A 26,148-nucleotide genomic window follows, 5' to 3' on the forward strand; every position below is an offset into this window, starting at 1 on the left:
TTTTGTCAAAGGTCTTTTCTGCATCTATTGTGATAATCTTGTGGTTTTTGTCTTTGCTTCTGTTTATATGCTGGATTGTGTCTATTGATTTGCGTATGTTTAACCAGCCTTGCATCCCAGTGATGAAGCCCACTTGATCATGGTGGATAAGCTTTTTGATGTGCTGCTGGATTCGGTTTGCCAGTATTTTATTGAGGATTTTTGAATCGATGTTCATCAGGGATATTGGTCAAAAATTCTCTTTTTTTGTTGTGTCTCTGCCAGGCTTTGGTATCAGGATGATGCTGGCCTCATAAAATGAGTTAGGGAGGAGTCCCTCTTTTTCTATTGATTGGAATAGTTTCAGAAGGAATGTACCAGCTCCTCCTCGTACCTCTGGTAGAATTCGGCTGTGAATCCATCTGGTCCTGGACTTTTTTTGGTTGGTAAGCTATTAAGTATTGCCTCAATTTCAGAGCCTCTTATTGGTCTATTCAGAGATTCAGCTTCTTCCTTGTTGAGTCTTGGGAGGGTGTATGTGTCAAGGAATTTATCCATTTCTTCTAGATTTTCTAGTTTATTTGCGTAGAGGTGTTTATAGTATTCTCTGATGGTAGTTTGTATTTCTGTGGGATCAGTGGTGATATCCCCTTTATCATTTTTTATTGCGTCTATTTGATTCTTCTCTCTTTTCTTCTTTATTAGTCTTGCTAGCGGTCTATCAATTTTGTTGATCTTTTCAAAACACCAGCTCCCAGATTCATTGATTTTTTGAAGAGTTTTTTTATGTCTCTATTTCCTTCAGTTCTGCTCTGATCTTAGTTGTTTCTTGCCTTCTGCTAGCTTTTGAATGTCTTTCCTCTTGCTTCTCTAGTTCTTTTAATTGTGATGTTAGGGTGTCAATTTTCGATCTTTCCTGCTTTGTCTTGTGGGCATTTAGTGCTATAAATTTCCCTCTACACACTGCTTTAAATGTGTCCCAGAGATTCTGGTATGTTACGTCTTTGTTATCATTGGTTTCAAAGAACTTATTTATTTCTGCCTTCATTTTGTTATGTACCCAGTAGTCATTCAGGAGCAGGTTGTTCAGTTTCCATGTAGTTGAGCAGTTTTGAGTGAGTTTCTTAATCCTGAGTTCTAGTTTGATTGCACTGTGGTCTGAGAGAGTTTGTTATAATTTCTGTTCTTTTACATGTGCTGAGCAGTGCTTTACTTCCAACTATGTGGTCAGTTTTGGAATAGGTGTGGTGTGGTGCTGAGAACAATGTATATTCTGTGGATTTGGGGTGGAGAATTCTGTTGATGTCTATTAGGTCTTCTTGGTGCAGAGCTGAGTTCAATTCCTGGATATCCTTGTTAACTTTCTGTCTCATTGATCTGTCTAATGTTGACAGTGGGGTGTTAAAGTCTCCCATTATTAATGTGTGGGAGTCTAAGTCTCTTTGTAGGTCACTCAGGACTTGCTTTATGAATCTGGGTGCTCCTGTATTGGGTGCATATATATTTAGGATAGTTAGCTCTTCTTGTTGAATTGATCCCTTTACCATTATGTAATGGCCTTCTTTGTCTCTTTTGATCTTTGTTGGTTTAATTGTATACCTAGAAAACCTCATTGTCTCAGCCCAAAATCTCCTTAAGCTGATAAGCAACTTCAGCAAAGTCTCAGGATACAAAATCAATGTACAAAAATCACAAGTATTCTTATACACCAATAACACACAAACAGAGACTCAAATCATGAGTGAACTCCCATTCACAATTGCTTCAAAGAGAATAAAATACCTAGGAATCCAACTTACAAGGGATGTGAAGGACCTCTTCAAGGAGAACTACAAACCACTGCTCAGTGAAATAAAAGACGATACAAACAAATGGAAGAACATTCCATGCTCATGGGTAGGAAGAATCAATATCATGAAAATGGCCATACTGCCCAAGGTAATTTAGAGATTGAATGCCATCCCCATCAAGCTACCAATGACTTTCTTCACAGAACTGGAAAAAACTACTTTAAATTTCATATGGTACCAAAAAAGAGCCCGCATCGCCAAGTCAATCCTAAGCCAAAAGAACAAAGCTGGAGGCATCACACTACCTGACTTGAAACTATACTACAAGGCTACAGTAACCAAAACAGCATGGTACTGGTACCAAAACAGAGATATAGATCAATGGAACAGAACAGAGCCCTCAGAAATAACGCCGCATATCTACAACTATCTGATCTTTGACAAACCTGAGAAAAACAAGCAATGGGGAAAGGATTCCCTATTTATTAAATGGTGCTGGGGAAACTGGCTAGCCAGATGTAGGAAGCTGAAACTGGATCCCTTCCTTACACCTTATTCAAAAATTAATTCAAGATGGATTAAAGAGTTAAATGTTAGACCTAAAACCATAAAAACACTAGAAGAAAACCTAGGCATTACCATTCAGGACATAGGCATGGGCAAGGGCTTCATGTCTAAAACACCAAAAGCAATGGCAAGAAAAGCCAAAATTGACAAATGGGATCTAATTAAACTAAAGAGCTTCTGCACAGCAAAAGAAACTACCATCAGAGTGAACACGCAACCTACAAAATGGGAGAAAATTTTTGCAATCTACTCATCTGACAAAGGGCTAATATCCAGAATCTACAATAAACTCAGTCAAATTTACAAGAGAAAAACAAACAACCCCATCAAAAAGTGGGCAAAAGACATGAACAGACACTTCTCAAAGAAGACATTTATGCAGCCAAAAAACACATGAAGAAATGCTCACCATCACTGGCCATCAGAGAAATGCAAATCAAAACCACAATGTGATACCATCTCACAGCAGTTAGAATAGCAATCATTAAAAAGTCAGGAAACAACAGGTGCTGGAGAGGATCTGCAGAAACAAGAACACTTTTACACTGTTGGTGGGACTGTAAACTAGTTCAACCATTGTGGAAGTCAGTGTGGCGATTCCTCAGGGATCTAGAACTAGAAATACCATTTGACCCAGCCATCCCATTACTGGGTATATACCCAAAGGACTATAAATCATGTTGCTATAAAGACACATGCACACATATGTTTATTGCGGCACTATTCACAACAGCAAAGACTTGGAACCAACCCAAATGTCCAACAATGATAGACTGGATTAAGAAAATGTCACACATATACACCGTGGAATACTATGCAGCCATAAAAAATGATGAGTTCATGTCGTTTGTTGGGACATGGATGAAATTGGAAATCATCATTCTCAGTAAACTATCACAAGGACAAAAAACTAAACACCACATATTCTCACTCATAGGTGGGAATTGAACAATGAGAACACATGGACACAGGAAGGGGAACATCACACTCTGGGGACTGTTGTGGGGTGGGGGGAGGGGGTAGGGATCGCATTGGGAGATATACCTAATGCTAAATGGCGAGTTAATGGGTGTAGCACACCAACATGGCACATGTATACATATGTAACTAACCTGCACATTATGCACATGTACCTTAAAACTTAAAGTATAATAATAATAAAATAAAATAAAATAATAAATAAAAAATAAAGTCTGTTTTATCAGAGACTAGGATTACAACTCCTGCCTTTTTTGTTTTCATTTGCTTGGTAGATCTTCCTCCATCCCTTTATTTTCAACCTATGTGTGTCTCTGCACGTGAGATGAGTTTCCTGAATACAGCACACTGTTTGGTCTTGACTCTTTATCCAATTTGCCAGTCTGTGTCTTTTGATTGGAGCATTTAGCCCATTTACATTTAACCTTAATATTGCTATGTGTGAATTTGATCCTGTCATTATGATGGTAGCTGGTTGTTTTGTCGTTAGTTGATGCAGTTTCTTCCTAGCCTCGATGGTCTTTACAATTTGGCATGTTTTTGCAGCGACTGGTACCGGTTGTTCCTTTCCATGTTTAGTGCTTCCTTCAGGAGCTCTTGTAGGGCAGGCCTGGTGGTGACAAAATCTCTCAGCATTTGCTTGTCTGTAAGGGATTTTATTTCCCCTTCACTTATGAAGCTTAGTTTGGCTGGCTATGAAATTCTGGGTTGAAATTTTTTTTCTTTAAGAATGTTGAATATTGGCCCCCACTCTCTTCTGGCTTGTAGGGTTTCTGCCGAGAGATCAGCTGTTAGTCTGATGGGCTTCCCTTTGTGGGTAACCCGACCTTTCTCTCTGGCTGCCCTTAACATTCTTTCCTTCATTTCAACTTTGGTGAATCTGACAATTATGTGTCTTGGAGTTGCTCTTCTCGAGGAGTATCTTTGTGGCGTTCTCTGTATTTCCTGAATCTGAATGTTGGCCTGCCTTGCTAGATTGAGGAAATTCTGGATAATATCCTGCAGAGTGTTTTCCAACTTGGTTCCATTCTTCTAGTCACTTTCAGGTACACCAGTCAGACGCAGATTTGGTCTTTTCACATAGTCCCTTATTTCTTGGAGGCTTTGTTCATTTCTTTTTGTTCTTTTTTCTCTAAACTTCTCTTCTTGCTTCATTTTATTCATTTGATCTTCCATCACTGATACTCTTTCTTCTAGTTGATCGAATTGTCTACTGAGGCTTGTGCATTCATCACGTAGTTCTCGTGCTGTGGTTTTCATCTCCATCAGGTCCTTTAAGGACTTCTCTGCATTGGTTATTCTAGTTAGCCATTCATCTAATCTTTTTTTCAAGGTTTTTAACTTCTTTATCATGGGTTCAACTTCCTCCTTTAGCTCAGAGTAGTTTGATTGTCTGAAGCCTTCTTCTCTCAACTCGTGAAAGTCATTCTCCATCCAGCTTTGTTCCGTTGCTGGTGAGGAGCTGCATTCCTTTGGAGGAGGAGAGGCACTCTGAGTTTTAGAATTTTCAGTTTTTCTGCTTTGTTTTTTCCCCATCATTGTGTTTGTATCTACCTTTGGTCTTTGATGATGGTGACGTACAGATGGGGTTTTGGTGTGGATGTTCTTTCTGTTTGTTAGTTTTTCTTCTAACAATCAGGACCCTCAGCTGCAGGTTTGTTGGAGTTTGCCAGAAGTCCACTCCAGACCCTGTTTGCCTGGGTATCAGCAGCGGAGGCTGCAGAACAGCTGATATTGATGAACAGCAAAGGTTGCTGCCTGATCCTTCCTCTGGATGTTTTGTCTCAGAGGAGTACTCAGCCGTGTGAGGTGTCAGTCTGCCCCTACTGGTTCGTGCCTCCCAGTTAGGCTACTCTGGGGTCAGGGACCCACTTGAGGAGGCAGTTTGTCCGTTCTCAGATCTCAAGCTGTGTGCTGGGAGAACCACTACTGTCTTCAAAGCTGTCAGACAGGGACATTTAAGTCTGCAGAGGTTTGTGCTGCCTTTTGTTTGGCTATGCCCTGTCCCCAGAGGTGGAGTCTACAGAGGCAGGCAGGCCTTCTTGAGCTGCAGTGGGCTCCACCCAGTTCTAGCTTCCTGGCCACTTTGTTTACCTACTCAAGTCTTGGCAATGGCAGGCACCCCTCCCCCAGCCTCGCTGCAAGCTTGCAGATTGATCTCAGACTGCTGTGCCAGCAATGAGTGAGGCTCCGTGGGCGTGGGACCCTCCGAGCCAGGCATGGGATATAATCTCCTGGTGTGCCGTTTGGTAAGACTGTCAGAAAAGTGCAGTATTAGGGTGGGAGTGACCCGATTTTCCAGGTGCCATCTGTCACCCCTTTCCTTGGCTAGGAAAGGGAGTTCCCTGACCCCTTGCACTTCTCGGGTGAAGCGATGCCTCTCCCTGCTTCGGCTCACACTCACTGTGCTACACCCACTGTCCTGCACCCACTTTCTGACAATTCCCAGTGAAATGATCCTGGTACCTCAGTTGGAAATGCAGAAATCATTTGTCTTCTGTGTTTCTCATGCTGGGAGCTGTTCCTATTTGGCCGTCTTGGCTCAGGCCTTGCTTTAACTGCTTTCTGTGCACCGTTTGTTTAATCATGTTAAAAACTATGAGATTATACCATTATCGTTCCCTGTTTGGAGGTGTAGTAATTAAGACACAGACTTGGCTACAATTCATATAGAAATTAAGTGATTGAGCCAATATTGAAAACTTAGGTAGCCTGACTCCGTGGCCAAGGCTCTTGAATATTATGCTTTGCTACCTCATAAGAGGCCAAAGATCCTTGAAAGAAGTTGAGTAGAAAGAGAAAAACTCCTAGTAGCTTTCTTTGCCTTGACTACTTCCCTTCAATGATTTCTTCTTTCTGTGTTACCTATATTATTGTTATTTTGCCTATGATTAAATACTCCTGTCTCATTAACACTCCCCTCACAGTGACTTGGTAGGAAATCTCTTCTTAGTAGTCCTCATATCCCTGCCTCTATTTTAAGTATTTTATGTGGTGCTTGGTGAGTACTCCTACTAGTTTATCCTAATATGGAACTCTATGCTTGCATATTTCAGAGTCAGAAAGTGAGTGGGGCTGATGGACTGCTGGGATAAACAGAGCAGGCTTTCTATATGAGTTAGTTCATGGGTATGTGGAATGAGGATGTCTTGTCTTCATGCTAGACAAATATCAAAAACCAGGAAGAGGGAGCAAGTTTCGCTGAAGGGAGGCTATGCTTGTTAATACTAAGTCAAGGAAACTACAGGCAGCTGGTCAAAGCTAGCCTATTACCAGTTTTTGTAAATAAAATTTTATTGGAATACAGCCATCCATTCACTTATGTATTGTCTGTGGCTGCTTTTGTGTGATGACAGTAGAATTGAGTAGTTGCAGTAGAGACCATATGGCCCACAGAGGCTAAGATAACTACTATTTGGCCCTTTGCAGTAATATTTTGCCAGCCCTTGGTGTATGAGATGGAGCATCCTGTGTTATTGGAGGTTTCTATGCAGGGAAATGCTAAGAGATTAAATTTGAGTTTTAGATAGAGACATTTGGAAGCACTGAGAAGAAGAAATCTAGATTCAGGGGCCAGAGAGATCAAAACAGGGTAAAAAAGAACTAGCGAGCCCTGAGAGCAAGTAGATAAAAGGGATTAGCATTTAGAGGTGCCAGTGAAGATAGGTTTTCCAGGATTTGACTGAAGTGTGTGTGTGCGTTTGTGTGTGTGTGTATGCATGTGTATGTTGAGAAAGGAGGATTTCCAATTCTGAGAAAATGAGAGGACAGAGAGAGGAACATAGTACAAAAAGATAGAAGAAATACCCTCCCATTTCTGTAATTTCTGTTTGAAATGACCACTACATTTCTTTCTGCAGAAAGAGTTTTCTTTGCAGAAATGTTCCCTAGGGCTGGGCGTCCAGGACCTGTATTTCTTAGGCAACAGTGCCCCTAGTGTCTATATGGCAGCATCACAATCTGATAGACAAGATTTCTTTTTTTTTTTTTTTAGTTTATTATTATTATTATTATTATTATTATTATTATACTTTAGGTTTTATGGTACATGTGCGCAATGTGCAGGTAAGTTACATAAGTATACATGTGCCATGCTGGTGCGCTGCACCCACTAACCCGTCATCTAGCATTAGGTATATCTCCCAATGCTATCCCTCCCCCCTCCCCCCACCCCACAACAGTCCCCGAAGTGTGATGTTCCCCTTCCTGTGTCCATGTGTTCTCATTGTTCAATTCCCACCTATGAGTGAGAATATGCGGTGTTTGGTTTTTTGTTCTTGCGATAGTTTACTGAGAATGATGATTTCCAATTTCATCCATGTCCCTACAAAGGACATGAACTCGTCATTTTTTATGGCTGCATAGTATTCCATGGTGTATGTGTGCCACATTTTCTTAATCCAGTCTATCATTGTTGGACATTTGGGTTGGTTCCAAGTCTTTGCTATTGTGAATAATGCTGCAATAAACATATGTGTGCATGTGTCTTTATAGCAGCATGATTTATAGTCCTTTGGGTATATACCCAGTAATGGGATGGCTGGGTCGAATGGAATTTCTAGTTCTAGATCCCTGAGGAATCGCCACACTGACTTCCACAAGGGTTGAACTGGTTTACATTCCCACCAACAGTGTCAAAGTGTTCCTATTTCTCCACATCCTCTCCAGCACCTGTTGTTTCCTGACTTTTTAATGATTGCCATTCTAACTGGTGTGAGATTCTCATTGTGGTTTTGATTTGCATTTCTCTGATGGCCAGTGATGGTGAGCATTTTTTCATGTGTTTTTTGGCTGCATAGATGTCTTCTTTTGAGAAGTGTCTGTTCATGTCCTTTGCCCACTTTTTGATGGTGTTGTTTGTTTTTTTCTTGTAAATTTGTTTGAGTTCATTGTAGATTCTGGATATTAGCCCTTTGTCAGATGAGTAGGTTGCGAAAATTTTCTCCCATTTTGTAGGTTGCCTGTTCACTCTGCTGGCAGTTTCCTTTGCTGTGCAGAAGCTCTTTAGTTTAATTAGATCCCATTTGTCAATTTTGGCTTTTCTTGCCATTGCTTTTGGTGTTTTAGACATGAAGTCCTTGCCCATTTCTTGAGGAGGGCTTAAAAAAGACCAATTGCAAAGATCACATTGCTGAGACAATTTTTCCTTCTTTGTCAAAATTGATATAGATGACCAGGTACACTCTCACCAGAAATACACTGGTAAAGTCTGCTTATTAGGAGAGGCTGTGGAGGGTGGACCTGGTGTCTTTTTTTTTTGCCTTGTGTGGCTAATTCATATAAATGTCAGGTATAAAAATAGTATCTTCTTTCAAGAGACTGCCTTCAGCTTTGCCATATCTACAATGCCATGGACTAAGAATAACACCTTAATGAGTTTTGAGGGTTACTTTTGATAGGTGGTCTAGGGCAGGAACTACTGAATTTATGAACTGCCCCTCTTTGTCATCCTTTGCCTATCCTTCAAGGCCCGGATAGCTGCCTTCCAGTTGAAGCCTTGTTAGGATGTGAAAGCACAAGAAGATGCCAAGTCAAGGTCAAGTCCCGGTTGTGCAAAGCACCACCCCTATCATGTAGAAGCCTGGATGTCTTAGTCCCCAGGGCTTCCCTTACTTTTCCAGGGGATAGCCATAATTCTCAACCAAAAGTCTTTAGTCCCAACCTTGAACACACACTGAGTGTGTCAATTCAGTGCATTTTCCTCCATTATACCCTTTCAAGGGAGACTGGCCTATCTATTGGCACTAGCGTCAAGTAGCCAGGAATGGCAGGCAGCCATGAGCTACATATCATGGGAATTAAATTGAAAGTATAAATGAAAAGAGTATAATGGGGTAGGTCTACTGTGACTTTTGTTCTGCTTTCAGTCTCTAATTATTTTGGCATGGAGCAATTAAAGTAAATAATGACTAGTTACAATTGTGTCAATATGCTTCTTGCAGATTGAATGTGTTCATGCACAGATTTTATCATCTTGTTACTCAAAAGACTGATGGCTTCTGTCCCTGCCTGAAAATTTCCTAAGAGGTAGCGGTTCTAGAACACAGGTAAGTAGCAAGTGGGATTGCCCTTCCTGCTTCCTTTTTTATTTTTTCCTGTTTTCACTATTTCCTTCTTTCTTCTCCATCTTTCCTGAATCTAAGTCCTCTCAGTCTGATAACCCCATCACTAATGGACATTTTTTCACTTTATTAATTTTATGTTATTTTTACATGTGATCTATACTTGTAATACATTTTTAAGTGTACGATACAGTATTGTTGACTGTAGGTACATTGTTGTATTCATTGGGGTAATCTAGAACCAGCATGTAGACTAGAAAGAATTCTAGAACAGGAGTTGTGAAAAGCTCCTTCTAGACAGGAGTTGAAGCTTATCATTAAGTATCTTACTGGCATGGGGAATATTGCTTAATATGTCCGATGTCTGGTTTCTCACCTTTATTAAGGGAGTAGAGCCAGATGAGCTCTGAGATACCTGAAATCCATTTGAAATACCTTCAAATCCATGAACACATCTTTTCTAGTTCCCAGTGTTTCTGTGGGAGGATACAGAGATATCATGAGTTCACAATAAAGGGAGAGTAAGGAAGAGGGAGAAGATGAAGAAAAGAGCTCATTCAGTGAGAGAGGAGTTAATTCTAACCCATGACATCTGTGGAGACTTTAGGATGAGGTGAGAAGTGAGCATAATTTGAATATAAGGGAAGATAACTTCATGTTATAGGCTTGGGTTTGATTCTTGGATCACTGGGGAAACAAGCTTTGGAGCTAGACTTCCTGGGTTTGAATCCAAGCGTCACTACTTAGCAGCTATGATATTTATATGATTTAAAATCATCCATACCATGGGGATAAGATGGTAATTTGTTATGATTAAATGAGTTAACATATATAAATGTCTTAGAACAGTGTATGGTAGTTAGTAATGTTTCTGTACAGATAAATGGTAGGTGACTAGGTAAACTTTTGATATACTTTTTGTAGATACTATTGAAGATGTATGCTAAAGCGTCAAGAGTCAGTTGTAGGTGAAACATATGCTATTGAGATGTCTTCTGGGCTAGAAAGCAAGCAGGGTTCAGACCCACTCCGTCTCCCTCTTTTGATGTCCCTGTCTGTTTAATTGAGGGGTTTTCTCTGCAGAAATTTTCCCTAGGGTTGAACCTGAAGGTTCATGTTGGAGGAGAAGTTAAACAAGTATTTGTTTTCTCAAATGCTCAGAGGAGTGCCTGGCTCATAGTAGACACTATATATATATATATATGTATGTATATGTGTGTGTGTGTGTGTGTGTATGTATATATACTATATATGTATATACATGTATATATGTATACACATGATGTATATGTTACAAGTGAATGAATGATAGTTGGGGCAATGGAATGAAATAGAGTTTACATTGCACCCTAGACAGATTACTCTTTGAATGATAAAACCTTGCTGATGAATTAAGGGGAGAAAGAATGCTGACGTGCATGTCATTTGGGAGGCTCTCCTAGCAGTTCAGGTGAGATAAAATCAGGGCTCACACCAGGATATGGGACATGTGAGTAAAGAGTTGATTGAGTGGTGTGGCCTTCCAGAGGTCAAAAGTGTAGAACTGGATAAAAGTGGGGTGGGTATGATGGCTAGTATTCAGCCTCAGTGACTGACCGGTGTAATATGTTTCCTAGAGTAGTAGAAACTGGAGTGGAGGGGATGAAGGTGAGCAGAAGAGGTGAAAGTGGGAAGAAACCCACCTTGCTTTTGCCCCATGATTTGTTTTCAAGGGCCACTCTCTCTCCTGCTACACCTTAAGGCATATTCCAAAAACCTCCTCTAGGACTTCTGGCCAGGATTTCTACAGTTAGGCCATACTGTCTTTGCGGTTCACAATAAGGTGGGGTGGGTCTTCAAATTGAGAAAGCCAAAGACCTGTGAGCAAAGAAGGTGCTTACCATACTCAATCAGAAGTGGACTTCAGATTCATTACAGGAGTATGTTGGCATCAAGACACCACTGAATATTTCAAACAAAGGTCACTTCATCATGTATTTCACTCTGGAATTGGGTATTTTTCAAATTTCCTTATTTTTCACATTCAAATTTCCTTTATATGCAAATATTTAAAATATCTACAAATTCTTGTAAAATAAGACTAAAGAAAGGAGGACTTTCCCACAGTTGAGTCCACTGAACCAAAGTCAAGCTGGGTTTTCCCCCTATTATTGTTTTCTGTATTTATCCATAAATGATTGGTTTCTCAGACTAGGATGATTGCTCTTCCAAGACAGGTACCTGCTTTTCCTTGTACATTTCTCCAACACGGTACTTTGCCTGGCATTTCAGGCATCTTGTACTGATATCTTATGGTTCGAGTTTGGCCTCCTCATTCCACCATTGATTAGAATTCAAGAGCTAGAATCCAGGGACTATGAAGCATGAGAACTCTGTAATGCATCCAAAAGCTGATGTTTTTCTGATTGTTTCACTGATCCTTCTTTATGATAATCAGAAACACCATCGAACAAAAGAGACCTTTGTGCGTTTTCCTTTACTTGTAAACATGCAGAGACTTGGTCAATTGCTGTGCTGCAATTCATGATCCCAGGAGGTACTTTTCTTCTCCTGTTTTGCACCACAAGTATGATTGGTGTATACATTAAGGCCTAGCTAGTAGAGTGAGGTGGAAATAGTCAAGATGTGTTGTTATTATTTTCTCACTCTAAATATCTTAGTCCACATATATTAAGCTAGGATTGGTGGCTTTTGGTTTTCCAAATGTACATAAGAAAGTAAGTAAAGACAAGTTGGGGATCTTTTAAACTCAAAACATTCTTGTCTTACTGGTCTTTTTCAACAAGTTATCCATATTCTCTAATAAGACTTTAATTATGTAGTCCTTTCACCTTCATAACCCACACATTGGCCCACAGTCAACTGGGTACTTTTTCCTGTGAAGAAGCAACATGAAATGAACCAAGACTCCAGTTACAGCATCATGGTTGTACTCCTGATTCTACTCCTGATCAGACCACTAAGGTGTGTGTGACCTGGGAAAACTCACTGGACATCTCTTTTTAGCTTTTTGTCATTTTCCCCATTGTGGGAAAGGTAAGGCCTCCAGCCTAGCTTATTCATCCTTCTCCATTTTTCTCATGAGTTCTCTTATCCATTTCCCATAAGAACTGTTTTCAAATTTCTCCACCTTCTTCAAACTTCTATACTGAAACCACAACACACTATTGAGGTAAGCTAGAGTTCATAAAACAAGGTCCAAAGGATAACACATGATCTAGAAGTTCTGCTGAGGCTTGCTGCCTTATTAGTGTTCAAGCCTCAGTGGTCCACCACTGTTTCCTAGATCAGCACCCTCTCCCCCACACCCATTCTTATGTCATGCTCCCAGGTCCTTGAGTATTGTATGTTGTAAGTTATGTGGAATATGGACAATAAAGAGATGTCATGCTGCTGACCGAGAAGTCTCAGACAATGCACTGTAAAAACAAGGTGGAGAAGGCAGTCTCATGTATTATGGACCTTATGCAGATAAAATGTGAAGTCATGGGTATGACTTCACCCATGAAGTCATGGGTGAATCTGCCAATAATTGGAAGAGATAGGAGTGAAGAGTGTGTGGAGGTATATTGTGGTCTACAGACATACCTATATCCCTCGCATTTATTAGTTTTTGCATTTATTCATTTACTGTATAAGAGCCAACCTACTCCATCCAACCACTATGCTAGACACTAAAAATCTTGACACCACAGGAAGTTGGAAAGTACAACACAATATGGTCTGATGTATAATAAAAATGGAATGTTTGCACTGGGTTTACTGGAAACTCATAAGAGGGCCACCTCATCTGCACTTGTGTTTCCATATCAGCTTCCGGAAGGAAGTAACATCCAATCTGAAACCTAAAGCATGAATAGTCATTGCACGGGCAAGCAGAGATGAGAGATTGTGTTCTTGGCAGTGTGATTTGGCTGATGCAAAGGTCATAGAAACACAAAAATTCTGCAAGTTAAAGAAAATATATGGATTTTGTAATGCTTGTCAAGAGTGAAGGAAATGGTATGTCAAGCCTGGGAATTATTTTCTACAGATTTAAGGCAAATAGATAGTGGGGAACCAAGTTAGTAGGAAGTTTAATTGATACAAGAGATATTAATTGCATGAAATGTGTAAGATTTGAGCTTATACTGAAGGACTGGGGTAAGGTCTTTCTAGCACAAACTCTGGTTAAAGAAGAGCCATTAGCCAGATGTCAGAAATGTTAGAATGTTGGATGTGTTAGTGGAGTACCAGTGGTGATGTTCTATTTCCTGAAAAGTTTTGAACATTTATCAAAGAAAAATTTAGTATATCCTTTAGTACATGGGAAGTTCCTTTAAAATTTCTCCTTATGTTTGTTTCCTGTATGGAAAAATCATTGAGAAAACCAGGGAAAGACTGGATCAGTTGGGGGGAGCGGGGACTGGTGGCCTGGAAATTGATTCACAAAGGCTACAATAATGGATTGAAAGAAAGGCCCTGAATTGGCTGCCAGAGGCAGTGGGAGGGGTATGCCTTCTCCTTGTCTCCCCTTATTTGCATGTGAGACCAAGGTCCCAAGGAAACAGATGAGTCAATAGGTCGTTTTTTCCTTTCTCACTGTCTTTGCACTCATATTGTTTGAGTCCCATGTCTCTAGTATAATGAAGAGTGCACACACATAAAGGAAAGACTGCTGGCCTGGAAGCCTGGTGACCTGGATCCTGGTCTGCTTTCTACCACTAAACAATTGTGTGTCCTTGAACAAATTCTTTAACATCTCTGATTTCCAGTTTTCTCTCTGTAAAGTAAAAGTAGATGTGCTTTGAATTTCTGGTTTGTACATTGTAGTATTTGCATGTGTCTGTAGGGTGCCCAGTTGAGAATATAATGCAGTCCCTGCTGTGTGGTGTCTTAAAATCCATATACATATAGCTGACTGTCATATAATAATGCTAATGATGAGAACCTTATGAGAGATATTGCCTTCAGTGACAGAAAAGGGAGTGATAAAAATTTCAGCTTAGGGAAGTCACAAATTTCTCATGTCAGTGATAAGATGTGAGCACAGCTTTGAATGATATAATAATGGGGGACAAATTGATCAGGTTGAAGGAGCTAATCTCAGAATGTATAGGGCTTATTTTAGGGACACAACGAATAGTCCACAATGGATGGATCATGAAGTGTTTTAGGAAAGGTTTTGCTTTTGAAAAGTGGATGGGAGCTAGAACGTGTTGGTCCTAATACACCAAGCTCAGGGGATTCCAGGCTGATCTTGTAGGTACTTTAGAGGAAGCAAATATGTTTGGGCCTAGGAATGAAGTAAGAGTCAGATCAGTGCTTCAGGAAAAATGATTTTTGATATTTAGCCTTAGAAAAGAATGAAATTCTGCCATTTGCAACAACATAGATGAACCTGGAGGACATTATGCTAAGTGAAATAAGCTGGGCACAGAAAGACAAATACTGCATGTTCTCACTTATATGTACAATCTAAAATAATTGAACTCATAGAAGCAGAGAGTTGAATGGTGGTTCTCAGAGGGTGGGGATAGGGTAAATGGGAGATATTGGTCAAAGGGTACAAAGTTACAGTTAGACAGGAAGAATAAATGACAAGTATTTAAGATGAAAAAAGGTAAGTGAAGTTTCTTACTTTTATTATGGTCACTCTTAACAATTTTTTAAAAAAAATTCACCTTGTAAAACCATTCATTCAAATGTTTTTATAGGCCTAGCCAAGGCCTGATAATGTTTATAAGATAAGCTCTAAATTAAAATTGTAAGATGTTATGTTTTTGAACTCCTTCCAAGGGAGTATTCCTGGGTAATATTATTCATTTACTGTTACTTATAAAGACTAAAAGTTTTACCTGCTCATAAAAAAGGAAAAATAATAATAAGTCTGTAATAATGTAAAGTTCAACTTCATGGTATCTCTGAATGCCTCATCCAGGGGAAAGGATTTCAGCATGGACTGAAGAACTCATGTGAAATATGGGAAGACGTTTTTTCCAGGTACAGGATCTTTCTGAGAAGAGCCAATAGCCAAATAATAGAACGTGTGAGGGATATGTTGGGAGTAGCAAGTAGGATAATGCTGTTCTATTTTCTGGAAAAAGTCAAATGTTCATCAGAGATTTGAGTATATTCTGTGGTTAATGGGATTAAAATTTTGTAAGTATGTTTGTGGTACAATGCTGAATGATGTTGATTTGTGATTGAAAAATATCACTGGGACAGCAGTGTAGGGGGTTGAATGAAGACTGTGAATCAGTCATCAGGGAAACAGACTCTTATTTTAGAGACAGAGTTAATATAGGCTGTCCCCTGCCTGGATTAGGGACAAAGAATGCAGTAGCCTTGCCTGGTACAGTAATGTCTATGTGAATGAGCCTTCTCAACCATAGTGCTGCTTCAGGTCACAGCACTAGGGCCTCTTGCTATGCTCCCCTGTGAGCATAACCATTTATTCATAAGAAAGCCTCTGTCCCCAAGTCTTTCATTTGCTCTTCACTCTTCCCTGAAAGTTCCTCCCAGAGATCTTCTCTTAGCTATTGCTTCTACCTCCTGATTTTTATTTGTCAGAGAGACCTTCTCTGACCCTTTTGCTTGAAGTAAATTCCCTCAACTGGTCCCTCCCACACCCTCTGTAACTCTATATCATTCTTCCCTGTGTTATTTTCTTCTCATGACTTTACCAATGTCTGAAATAATCTTATTTTTATACTCAATTATTCCGCTAGAGGGTATAATGCCTTAACACAAATTACCATAAAGTGAATATTCTAAGGCAGTGTGTTATGTCTTTGCAGAGCTCTATGGGCTATGTTGAGGAAGCTGCTTACAGATGGAATTGACAGCATGAAGAAAGCTGTGGTCCTTACAAGTATAGGGCCTATGTTAATGAATTAGCCAGGCATAGCTTCAGCCAGGAGACTGAAGCACCAGGTATGCTGGAAGTTGTGCTATAGTTCACTCAAGTACACATAGAATGTTCCTTTAGGCAGATGAGCTTTCATTTGTTAAACATAACTTATTTATGTCTAACTGACATCTTGACTAACTGATTTAACTGACTGACATTGATGTCTAACTGACTCTTACCCTGGTCAGGACAGTTCAAGGATGATGAGCTCATTGGCTAAACGTGCTGCCTAGATAGATTGGAGGGTGGAATGGAATGAAGTAGGGAACCTAGGTGAGACTGTGTTGGTGTTGTTGGAGGGTATTAACTATGGTGGCATCTCTGGGACCTGACTGTTCGTTGTTTATGAGGTGCTTCAGGAAGAGGTAAGATTTAGTTTTTGATTATGATCTTGGGCCATTAACAGAGGGAGGCCCACATCTGGAGGAGAAGGAGGAGTGGGAGAATGAAGGAAAATACTCAACTTCCAGGGCTCTAAAGTTCAGTGTGAAGCAGGTGCTAACATATCCAGGTGACCATAATTAAAGGAAGAGGTTGACAGTTTTACTCATAAAAATAGAGGCTTCAGTGAGAACATAGGGATTAGTAAACTAATTTGCAACCTGGAGGTAATAGAAATGCTCAAATTTCAGCACAAATTTGAACAACAAAAATGTAAGTGAATATAATTTCAAGTTGGAGGTGATATCCTGAGATTTTTAGGACTCTTTCTGAGGGGAAAAGGCAGACAGTCACACATGTGAGGAGTGTTCACAGGGTTAGAAATGTATATAAAAGACTTTTGCTTCTGGGAAAATGGAGTAGACATACTCTATTCTTCTTGTTAAGTAGAGCAACAGCAGCAGCAGCAACAACAGTAACAACAACAACTAAAACCCACAACAACAGCAACAACTAAAACCCTAGATATGATATATAAAACAAATATAAGATTCTGAAAGGTAGCAAGAAGAAGGCATAGCAGCTAGGGATCTTGGGATCCAAAGAAAAAATGGTAGGTAGTTCACTGGGTTTCTTTTTGCCTCAAATATCCCAGATCTGGAGGAGCTGTAACTTCCATTCACTCCCATCAGATATCAATAGAGGCCAAGTGGAGAACTTGGGCCTTTACCCACACCAGAAAATAGCAAGGTGCTGCCACTCCCCCTTCTTATGCTGGTATGGTGTCAGAGGAACCCAGCTAAAGTAGAAGATTTGAATAAGATTCAGAGCCTCATAACATAATATCCAGAATGTGCAGGTTTTAGCTGGTAATCAATTATCATACCAAGAACCAGGAAGATCTCAAACTGAATGAAAAAAAAGGCAATCAATACTTGCCAACACTGAAATGAGAGCTTTTAGAATTATCTGACAAAAATTTTAGAGCAGACATGATAAAAATGTTATTTTTTTAAATTTCCAACTTTTATTTTAAGTTCAAGGCTACAGGTGCAGGATGTGCAAGTTTGTTACATAGGTAAACATGTGCCATTGTGGTTTGCTGCACAGATCATCCCGCCACTCAGGTATTAAGCCCAGCACCCACTAGCTAGTCTTCCTGATCCTTGCCTTCCTCCCATGCTCTGCCCTCCAACAGTTCCCAGTGTATGTTGTCCTCCCACCCAAAATGTGTCCATGTGTTCTTATAATTTAGCTTGCACTTTTATAGGTGAGAACATGCAGTATTTGGTTTTCTGTTCCTGCATTGGTTTGCTAGGGATACTGACTTCCAGCTTCATTCATGTCCCTGCAAAAGACACGATCTAATTCCTTTTTATGGCTGCATAGTATTCCATGTTGTTTATGTGCCACATTTTCATTATCCAGTCTATCATTGATAGGCATTTAGATTGATTCCATGTCTTTGCTATTGTGAATAGTGCTACAATGAACGTATGTGTATATGCATCTTTATAATAGAATGATTTATATTTCTTTGGGCATATACCCAGTAATGGGGTGGCTGGGTCAAATGATATCCCTGCCTTTATGTCTTTGAGGAATTGCCATGCTTTTTCCCACAATGGATGAACTAATTTTCACTCCAACTAACAGTTTAACAACATTCCTTTTTCCTTGAAACCTCACCAGCATCTGTTGTTTTTGAGTTGATAAAAATGTTTAAATAAGCAATTATACTCTCAAGACACATAAAAATAGACAGTCTCAGCAAATACATACAAAATACATACAAATTAGGAGAAATACCTAATGTAGATGATGGGCAGCAAGTTTTAGAATTGAAACGTATAATAACCCTAATTAAAAGCTTAGTGGATGGGCTCCATAACAGAATAGAACAGACAAAGGGAAGACTTAGTGAACTAGAAGACAGAAAAATAAAAGTTCACCAATTTGAAAAAGGGTGAGAAAATGGACTAAAAAAATTAACAGAGCTTCAGGGACCAGTAGAAATGTGGCAAGAGATCTAATACTTCTGTCATCAGGAATATTACATAATATTCCTGTCTTCTCTAGGAAAGAAGAAAGAAGGTAGGGCTGAAAAAGTATTCAAATAAATAGTGAGAAATATTCCAAATTTGGCAAGAGACATAAACTTACAGATTCAAGAAGCTGAGTGAACCCCAGACAGGATAAAACAACAAAAAAATACACACCAAGATACATCATAGTCAAACTCCTGAAAACGAAAGACAGAGAAAAAATCTTGAAAGGATTGACATCAATAGCACAATTTGTAAATGGAAAAATTTGAACAATTGGACCTCATCAAAGTTATTTTTTTAATTATGATTATACTTTAAGTTCTAGGACACATGGGCGGAACATGCAGGTTTGTTACACATGTATACACGTGCCATGGTGGTTTGCTGCCCGTCATCTACATTAGGTATTTCTCCTAATGCTACCCTCCCCTAGCTCCCTAACCATGACAGGCACCGGTGTGTGATGTTTCCCTCCCTGTGTCGATATGCTCTCATTGTTCAACTTCCACTTATGCGTGAGAACATGCAGTGTTTGGCTTTCTGTTCCTGTGTTAGTTTGCTGAGAATGATGGTTTCCAGCTTCATCCATGTCCCTGCAAAGGACATGAACTCATCCTTTTTTATGGCTGCATAGTATTCCATGGTGTATATGTGCCACATTTTCTGTATCCAGTCTATCTTGATGGGCATTTGGGTTGGTTCTAAATCTTTGCTATTCTGAATACTGCTGAAATAAACTTACGTGTCCATGTGTCTTTACAATAGAATGATTTATAATCCTTTGGGTATATACCCAGAAATGAGATTGCTGGGTCAAATGGTATTTCCGGTTCTAGATCCTTGGGGAATTGCCACACTGTATTTCACAATGGTTGAACTAATTTACACTCCCACCAACAGTGTAAAAGTGTTGCTATTTCTCCACATCCTCTCCAGCATCTGTTGTTTCCTGACTTTTTAATGACCGCCATTCTAACTGGTGTGAGATGGTATCTCATTGTGGTTTTGATTTGCATTTCTCTAATGACCAGTGATGATGAGCTTTTTTTCATATGTTTGTTGGCCACATAAATGTCTTGTTTTGAGAAGTGTCTATTTATATCCTTTCCCCACTTTTTGATTGGGTTGTTTTTTTCTTGTAAATTTGTTTAAGTTCTTTGTAGATTCTGGATACTTGCCCTTTGTCAGATAGATAGATTGCAAAAGTTTTCTCTCATTCTGTAGGTTGCCTGTTCACTCTGATGATAGTTTATTTTGCTGTGCAGAAGCTCTTTAGTTTAATTAGATCCCATTTGTCAATTTTGGCTTTTGTTGCCATTGCTTTTGGTGTTTTAGTCATGAAGTCTTTGCCCATGCCTATGTCCTAAATGGTCTTGCCTAGGTTTTCTTCTATGGTTCTTATGGTTTTAGGTCTTAACGTTTAAGTCTTTAATCCAACTTGAGTTAACTTTTGTGTAAAGTGTAAGTAAGGGGTCCAGTTTCAATTTTCTGCATATGGCTAGCAAGTTTTCCCAACACCATTTATTAAATAGGGAATCCTATGCTCATTACTTGTTTTTGTCAGGTTTGTCAAAGGTCAGATTGTTATAGATGTGTGGTGTTATTTCTGAGGCCTCTGTTCTGTTCCATTGGTCTGTATCTCTGTTTTGGTAGCAGTACCATGCTGTTTTGGTTACTGTAGCCTTCTAGTATAGTTTGAAGTCAGGTAGTGTGATGCCTGCAGCTTTGTTTCTTTTCCTTAGGATTTTCTTGGATATCTGGGCTGTTTTTTTGGTTCCATATGAAATTTAAAGTAGTTTTTGTTCTAACTCTGTGAAGAAAGCCAATGATATCTTGATTGGGATAGCATTGAATCTGTAGATTACTTTGGGCACTGTGGCCATTTTCATGATATTGTTTATTCCTACCCATTAGCATCGAGTGTTTTTTTAATTGTTTGTGTCCTCTCTTACTTCCTTGAGCAGTGGTTTGTAGTTCTCCTTGAAGAGTTCCTTTACATCCCTTGTAAGTTGTATTCCTAGGTATTTTATTCTCTTTGTAGCAGTTGTGAATGGGAGTTCACTCATTATTTGGCTCTCTGTCTTTTATTGGTGTACAAGAATGCTTATGATTTTTGCACATTGATTCTGTATGCTGAGATGTCAGCTCTGGAACAAGCCGACCTAATAGACATCTAAAGCACTCTCCACCCCAATCAACAGAGCATACATTCTTCTCAGCACCACATCACACTTTTTCTAAAATTGACCACATAATTGGAAGTAAAACACTCATCAGCAAATGCAAAAGAAGAGAATCATAACAAACAGTCTCCCAGACCACAGTGCAATCAAATTAGAACTAAAGATTAAGAAACTCATTCAAAACTGCACAACTACATGGAAACTGAACAACCTGCTCCTGAATGACTACTGGGTAAATAGCAAAATTAAGGCAGAAAGAAATAAGTTCTTTGAAATCAATAACAAAGACAAAATGTACCAGAATCTCTGGGACACAGCTGAAGCAGTGTTTAGAGGAACATTTACAGCACTAAATTCCCCACAGGCGAAAGTGGGAAAGATCTAAAATTGACACCCTAACATCACAGTTAAAAAAACTAGAGAAGCAAGAGCAAACAAATTCAAAAGTTAGCAGAAGACAAGGAATAACTAAAATCAGATCAGAACTGAGGAATATAGAGACACGAAAAACCCTTCAAAAAATCAATGAATCCAGGACCTGATTTTTTCTAAAAGATCAACAAAATAGATAGACCACTACTAGCCAGACTAACGAAGAAGCAAAGAGAGAAGAATCAAATAACCACAATAAAAAAATGATAAAGGGGACATCACCACTGATCCCATAGAAATGGTACAGACTACCATCAGAGAATATTATAAACACCTCTATGTGGAGAAACTAGAAAATCTAGAAGAAATGCATAAATTCCTGGAAACATACACCCTGCCAAGACTAAACCAGGAAGACGTTGAATCCCTGAATAGAACCATGACAAATTCTGAAATTGAGGCAGTAATTAACAGCCTACCCGCCAAAAAAAGCATAGTACTAGATGGATTCACAGTCGAATTCTACCAGAGGTACAAAGAGGAACTGGTACCATTTCTTCTGAAACTGTTCCGAACAAGAGAAAAAGAGGGACTCCTCCCTAACTCATTTTCTAAAGCCAGCATCATTCTGATACCAAAACCTGGCAGAGACACAACAACAACAACAAACGCAAAATCTCATTTCTTCTAGAAAATCTAGAAGAAATGGATAAATTCCTGGACACATACACCCTCCCAAGACTAAACCAGGAAGAAGTTGAATCTCTGAATAGATCGATAAGTGGCTCTGAAATTGAGGCAATACTTAATAGCTTACCAACCAAAAAAAGTCCAGGACCAGATGGATTCACAGCGGAATTCTACCAGAGGTACAAAGAGGAGCTGGTACCATTCCTTCTGAAACTATTCCAATCAATAGAAAAAGAGGGAATCCTCCCTAACTCATTTTATGAGGCCAGCATCATCCTGATACCAAAGCCTGGCAGAGACACAACAAAAAAAGAGGATTTTAGACCAACATCCCTGATGAACATCGATGCAAAAATTCTCAATAAAATACTGGCAAACCGAATCCAGCAGCACATCAAAAAGCTTATCCACCATAATCAAGGGGGCTTTATCCCTGGGATTCAAGCCTGGTTCAACATACGCAAATCAATAAATGTAATCCAGCATATAAACAGAACCAATGACAAAAACCACATGATTATCTCAATAGATGCAGAAAAGGCCTTTGACAAAATTGAGCATCCCTTCATGCTAAAAACTCTCAATAAATTAGGTATTGATGGGACGTATCTCAAAATAATAAGAGCTATCTATGACAAACCCACAGCCAATATCATACTGAATGGGCAAAAACTGGAAGCATTCCCTTTGAAAACTGGCACAAGACAGGGATGCCCTCTCTCACCACTCCTATTCAACATAGTGTTGGAAGTTCTGGCCAGGGCAATTAGGCAGGAGAAGGAAATAAAGAGTATTCAATTAGGAAAAGAGGAAGTCAGATTGTCCCTGTTTGCAGATGACATGATTGTATATCTAGAAAACCCTATCGTCTCAGCCCAAAATCTCCTGAAGCTGATAGGCAACTTCAGCAAAGTCTCAGGATACAAAATCAATGTGCAAAAATCACAAGCATTCTTATACATCAATAACAGTCAAACAGAGAGCCAAATCATAAGTGAACTCCCATTCACATTTGCTTCAAATAGAATAAAATACCTAGGAATCCAACTTACAAGGGATGTGAAGGACCTCTTCAAGGAGAAATACAAACCACTGCTCAATGAAATAAAAGACGATACAAACAAATGGAAGAACATTCCATGCTCATGGGGAGGAAGGATCAATATCAAGAAAGTGGCTATACTGCCCAAGGTAATTTATAGATTCAGTGCCATCCCCATCAAGCTACCAATGACTTTCTTCACAGAATTGGAAAAAACTACTTTAAAGTTCATATGGAACCAAAAAAGCCCGCATCGCCAAGTCAATACTAAGCCAAAAGAGCAAAGCTGGAGGCATCACACTACCTGACTTCAAACTGTACTACAAGGCTACAGTAACCAAAACAGCATGGTACTGGTACCAAAACAAAGATATAGACCAATGGAACAGAACAGAGCCCTCAGAAATAATGCCACATATCTACAACTATCTCATCTTTCACAAACCTGACAAAAACAAGAAATGGGGAAAGGATTCCCTATTTAATAAATGGTGCTGGGAAAACTAGCTAGCCATATGTAGAAAGCTGAAACTGGATCCATTCCTTATACCCTATACAAAAATTAATTCAAGATGGATTAAAGACTTAAATGTTAGACCTAAAACCACAAAAACCCTAGAAGAAAACCTAGGCAATACCATTCAGTACATAGGCATGGGCAAGGAATTCATGTCTAAAACACCAAAAGCAATGGCAACAAAAGCCAAATTTGACAAATGGGATCTAATTAAATTAAAGAGCTTCTGCGCAGCAAAGGAAACTACCATCAGAGTGAACAGGCAACCTACAGAATGGGAGAAAATTTTTGCAATCTACTCATCTGACAAAGGGCTAATATCCAGAATCCACAGTGAACTCAAACAAATTTACAAGAAAAAAACAACCCCATCAAAAAGTGGGCAAAGGCGTTATTTCTGAGGGCTCTGTTCTGTTCCATTGATCTATATCTCTGTTTTGGTACCAGTACCATGCTGTTTTGGTTACTGTAGCCTTGTAGTGTAGTTTGAAGTCAGGTAGCGTGATGCCACCTGCTTTGTTCTTTTGGCTTAGGATTGACTTGGCAATGTGGGCTCTTTTTTGGTTCCATATGAACTTTAAAGTAGTTTTTTTCCAATTCTGTGAGGAAAGTCATTGGTAGCTTGATGGGGATGGCATTGAATCTATAAATTACCTTGGGCAGTATGGCCATTTTCACGATGTTGATCCTTCCTCCCCATGAGCATGGAATGTTCTTCCATTTGTTTGTATCCTCTTTTATTTCCTTGAGCAGTGGTTTTTAGTTCTCCTTGAAGAGATCCTTCACGTCCCTTGTAAATTGGATTCCTAGGTATTTTATTCTCTTTGAAGCAATTGTGAATGGGAGTTCACTCATGATTTGGTTCTCTGTTTGTCTGTTGTTGGTGTATAAGAATGCTTGTGATTTTTGTACATTGATTTTGTATCCTGAGACTTTGCTGAAGTTGCTTATCAGGTTAAGGAGATTTTGGGCTGAGACAATGGGGTTTTCTAGATATACAATCATGTCATCTGCAAACAGGGACAATCTGACTTCCTCTTTTCCTAATTGAATACCCTTTATTTCCTTCTCCTGCCTAATTGCCCTGGCGAGAACTTCCAACACTATGTTGAATAGGAGTTGTAAGAGAGGGCATCCCTGTCTTGTGCCAGTTTTCAAAGGGAATGCTTCCAGTTTTTGCCCATTCAGTATGATATTGGCTGTGGGTTTGTCATAGATAGCTCTTATTATTTTGAGATACATCCCATCAATACCTAATTTATTGAGAGTTTTTAGCATGAAGGGTTGTTGAATTTTGTCAAAGGCCTTTTCTGCATCTATTGAGATAATCATGTGGTTTTTTTCTTTGGTTCTGTTTATATGCTCAGAAATAACGCCGCATATCTACGACTATCTGATCTTTGACAAACCTGAGAAAAACAAGCAATAGGGAAAGGATTCCCTATTTCATAAATGGTGCTGGGAAAACTGGCTAGCCAGATGTAGAAAGCTGAAAGTGGATCCCTTCCTTACATCTTATACAAAAATTAATTCAAGATGGATTAAAGACTTAAACGTTAGACCTAAAAGCTTAAAAACCCTAGAAGAAAACCTAGGCATTACCATTCAGGACATAGGCATGGGCAAGGACTTCATGTCTAAAACACCAAAAGCAATGGCAACAAAAGCCAAAATTGACAAATGGGATCTAATTAAAGAGCTTCTGCACGGCAAAAGAAACTACTGTCAGAGTGAACAGGCAGCCTACAAAATGGGAGAAAATTTTCGCAACCTACTCATCTGACAAAGGGCTAATATCCAGAATCTACAATGAACTCAAACAAATTTACAAGAAAAAAACAAACAACTCCATCAAAAAGTGGGTGAAAGATATGAACAGACACTTCTCAAAAGAAGACATTTATGCAGCCAAAAGACACATGAAAAAATTCTCATCATCACTGGTCGTCATAGAAACGCAAATCAAAACCAGAATGAGATACCATCTCACACCAGTTAGAATGGCAATCATTAAAAAGTCAGGAAACAACAGGTGCTGGAGAGGATGTGGAGAAATAGGAACACTTTTACACTGTTGGTGGGACTGTAAACTAGTTCAACCATTGTGGAAGTCAGTGTGGCGATTCCTCAGGGATCTAGAACTAGAAATAACCATTTGACCCAGCCATCCCATTACTGGGTATATACCCAAAGGATTATAAAACATGCTGCTATAAAGACACATGCCCATGTATGTTTATTGCGGCACTATTCACAATAGCAAAGACTTGGAACCAACCCAAATGTCCAACAATGATAGACTGGATTAAGAAAATGTGGCACATATACACCATGGAATACTATGCAGCCATAATAAAGGATGAGTTCATGTCCTTTGTGGTGAGATGGACGAAGCTGGAAACCTTCATTCTCAGCCAATTGTAGCAAGGAGAAAAAACCAAACACCGCATATTCTCACTCATAAGTGGGAATTGAACAATGAGAACACATGGACACAGGAAGGGGAACATCACACCCCAGGGCCTGTTGTGGGGTTGGGGGTGGGGGTAGGGATAGCATTAGGAGATATACCTTATATTAAATGAAGAGTTAATGGGTGCAGCACACCAACATGTCACATGTATACATATGTAACTAACCTGCACAT

The 26,148-nt window shown here is 39.4% G+C and overlaps 1 long non-coding RNA gene across 1 annotated transcript in view; it reads left to right on the plus strand.

Annotated features, from left to right (window-relative positions):
* LOC134760924 (uncharacterized) overlaps window positions 1-26,148 on the plus strand; it is a 99,082-nt gene that overhangs the window by 55,050 nt on the left and 17,884 nt on the right. The window contains exon 2 of the long non-coding RNA XR_010139050.1: window positions 9,257-16,291. This is a non-coding gene — a long non-coding RNA (uncharacterized LOC134760924). The remainder of the gene's footprint in view (window positions 1-9,256; window positions 16,292-26,148) is intronic.

This window comes from Pongo abelii, chromosome X, assembly GCF_028885655.2.
Source record: "Pongo abelii isolate AG06213 chromosome X, NHGRI_mPonAbe1-v2.0_pri, whole genome shotgun sequence".
Taxonomy (NCBI): domain Eukaryota; kingdom Metazoa; phylum Chordata; class Mammalia; order Primates; family Hominidae; genus Pongo; species Pongo abelii.